Source organism: Gossypium raimondii, chromosome 10 (assembly GCF_025698545.1).
Source record: "Gossypium raimondii isolate GPD5lz chromosome 10, ASM2569854v1, whole genome shotgun sequence".
NCBI lineage: Eukaryota > Viridiplantae > Streptophyta > Magnoliopsida > Malvales > Malvaceae > Gossypium > Gossypium raimondii.
Window position 1 is genome coordinate 35744199 of NC_068574.1, and position 3802 is coordinate 35748000.

At 35.9% G+C, this 3802-nt stretch overlaps 1 non-coding gene across 1 annotated transcript; it reads left to right on the plus strand.

Moving 5' to 3' along the window:
• Positions 1-874: 874 nt before the first annotated feature.
• Positions 875-981, plus strand: LOC128034176 (small nucleolar RNA R71). Its single transcript, XR_008190308.1, has one exon. It is a non-coding gene; the product is annotated as a small nucleolar RNA R71 (small nucleolar RNA).
• The last annotated feature ends 2821 nt before the right edge of the window (positions 982-3802 follow it).

The following is a 3802-nucleotide window of genomic DNA, read 5'->3' on the forward strand; positions in this document are numbered from 1 at the left end:
TGAACATTCCAAACCGAAAAGCCATGAGTGTGAACTCCATGTGTGAACGGCATTATGCTGGTTCTTGGAATAATGAAATCAGCTGAACATTCATCATGCATGTATCACCAAATTCATTGAACCTATTGTGCATGCATCTAACTTAAATGCTCCCTTCCACATTCGTCCAACCTACAAAACATGAGCAAATGAATTTAATTATTCAATATTCACCTGAATCATATTTAAACACAATCTAGACAACTTAAATTCTTATAATTAAAACAAACACAATTAATTAAACTAAAAGCTAATTAATTTCGGTTTGGACAAGACAAATTAAAAACATGTAATAAGACATATTGATAAGCTGTAGGAAATTAAATTGACTTAATAATGTGTAAGAAAAACACAATTATCATGCATAATTAAATTCGCCCAGATTTAAGACCAATTAAACAACAAAAATTAATTGAGCTGGATTAAAAGTTATGGAGCTAAAATTGAGCTGAAATGAACTTATTGAGATAATTCCAAGCTTAATTCAGCTCGTAGTAAAGTGCATGGAGTGTTCTTCGAGTTGGACCAAGCTTCTTCGATGTGCCCAACCAAAATCTCGCCCCAAACTTTGTTAACTAAAGCCGAAACAGCCTCCTTGAATTGTTTAGCTCGTGATCAAGTAATAGGACCTCGAGGCAGCTCGAAAGGCTCCTTGCTCGGGCTAGGTAGGGCTTGAGGCATGGCCGTATCAGAGTTTATTGCCATATTCTTGATGATCTCATATGTATCCGCGTATGTTTTGTTCATAAGGGCACATGTTACTGCTCCGTCAAATCCAGATCGTGTATTTGTATACAACCCATTATAAAACACCTACAGTCGCATCCACTTAGGAAACCCGTGGTACGGGCATTTTTTAATCAACATCTTAAATCATTCCCATACCTCATAAAAGCTTTCTCCCTCCATCTGTCTAAAAATATCAATCTCCCTTGTTAGTTTTAACACTTTGTTGATTGAGAAAAACTTCTGTAGGAACTTTCTACCAGGTTCATCCCATGACATGATAGACCCTGGTGCTTGCGAGTCTAACCAAGGAAAAGTGTTATGAATCAAGGAGAAGGGGAACAATCGAATACGAATAGTGTATTAGTGACCCCGTTATACTTAAAAGTATCATAGAGTTGAAAGAACCATTGTAAGTGTTGATTAGGGTCCACTATCATAGTGCCCCTTAACTTGAGATTGTTTTGGATCATTTAAATCATAGCCGATTTTACCTCGAAATTATTAATTATAATTTTTAGCCTTATTATACTTTCATCGACCATATCCAGACTTGGTATGGTATAATCCCTTAAAGTTCTTTCGTTCCAAGCCATTTGAATTTTTGTAGGAAGCTATGGTGCTGGTGGGTTTCCTAGGGCGTTATCTTCAACGTCGTTAAATAGTGGATTTTCACATGGTACGTTACCCACAATTGGTGGTGGTGGTGGATCTTACGTCTGCTGTTATTGTTGTTGTTGCTGTCAACAATTTCTTTAGATTATTCTCTCTTGATATGTGGCTACTACAATAGGTGTGCCCTAAATGCGAGTCATACACTAACCTAGAAATAAAGGATTAGTAACAATAAATGAAATAAATTAAATCATATCTATCACTTAAATTTTTTCTAATTATTCTATTTAAGTGCAAAAATTAAAATTAACCTAGTGATGTTGCCTCCTCAGCAACGGCACCAACAACTTGATTGTCTCCAGATGTACTAATGTTCAGAGTGTGAATACTGTAATAAAAGATAGAATTACGAGGCAATATCTACAAGTATGCGGGTCTAATTGTAATATATTTTTACAATGGAGTGGGTGAGTACTACAAGGATCGTACCCAATGCAGACGAGTGCTAGATCAATTCTAACTTAAGCATTAGAAGATCTAATTAGTACTTTAGATTTAGTTATAGTATGAATAATATAAAATAAAAGATTTTTTTGGTTTTTATAATGATAAAAATTAAACAAATTGAAAAGATAAAATTTAAGAGATTCAAAAGGAAGAATATATCAAATCTGATTACAGGTGATTAGCTCGCTTCGGTAATCCCGATCAACTATCACTTCGGGTTCCTCATCAATCAACTAGTCTCTACCCTAGTAGGATCTTTCAATCTTCCACTAACATAATGAGATAGCAAGAACTACTTATCTTTCGACCTCACGATCCAGATTGGTTTCGGGTTAAGGTGTTCATGGATGGGCAATACCAATTTTGGGTAATTCTCACCTTGAAAACTTCCCGGGGTTGTCAATCCTACAGTTTGTTTCACGTTCTCCCTTTCCCAAATAGCTAATCGATTGTGTAACCCTACAAAATAGTTAACAAATCATACCTCCACTCGCTAATCCCCCATAGAAGGATTAGTTCCTCATGGTGTTCATAAACAAAATATAATCGAAGTAAAAAGGAAGCATGCTAAAGAAATCGAGAAGATAGGTTAAATGAAAGAGCCTGATTGTATTGATATTAAGCATAAATCCACAGAGTTGAATAATTTCACAATTCAGATCTCTTGAAAGAAAACAACAAACAAATAAACTAAAATTATTGAATTGAATAAAAAAAGCGGAACTAATATAAAGGAAAAAACTAGGCTAATTCCAAGGTGTCTTTAACATGTGCCGAATGAGCCTATTTATAGCCTTCAGGTGGTCGTCGTCCTTAACCCTAGGTTGGTTGATGTTTCTGAGCCTTAAGTTTGATTCTATAGGCCAAAACGCTCGTACTTCGTGTTTAATTTTCATGCCAAAGTCAATGTCCCAACACACCAGGACTTGTGTTGCGACATAGCAACCAGTATCCTCCTCTGTAGCCATCTTTAGGGGAATGTCGTGACACCCTCAGTCTGTGCTGCGACACCAAAGGAAGACTTAAGTTTTCTTCATTCTGTTAGCTATGTTATGACATCAGTTCGCCCGTGTTGAGACATAGCGTCTAGTATCATGGTAAAATGCCTTCTAATGTCTCCTAGAGACTCACAAAGTATGTTAGCTCTCCCTTAGGCCTTATTCAGACCTTAGGGTCAATAAAAGACTCAATTTGCACATTCTATTAAATGTAAATAAAACTAAAGAAGTTAACTAAAATGTAATGAAAATGCTTGTATTCAGGCTCCTTAAGTGTGAAAACTAGTTTAATCTACTACACCAAATTTTTGCAAATCAGAAGCACATTCATGAAGGGACGTGTACATGCATTTTCAAGCCTTAATGGATGGTGCAACAAAGGGGATTAACGTGTCTATTCGGCTGATACGTGCACACCCAAGGGAGGGTGTATGAATTAAATGCGGCAACAATAAACTTTTGGATGCATGCATGTTTAAGGGGGATTAATTTGACTTTTGATTAATTCAATGAACGTTCACATTCATGTATGGTTAAAGAGGATGAAGGAGGCTAGTAAGATGGTACATTGCACCTTCAAGATACATGCAATAAGGCTCAATTCAATGGATGAAAAGGAGGGATTTACATGACCATTCGGTCATTCAATGTAGTCACATGTTCATGAAAATTTTTGTTCAATGTACAACAATGGATTCATGAAAAACATTAATGGTCATTTGTGGCCATTCACATACCTAGGATAGTCTATAAGTAGTTGTGATGTGAATTCTCAAATATGAATAGAACCTCAAAAATATGCCAATAAGACCCGTATTCGGTAGTTAGAAAAATTTACATTTTTGTTAAGGACCATCTTGATTGGGAACATACGGTTCTTGAATATTTAAGGAACCAAAGCTATAAAGAACTCGACC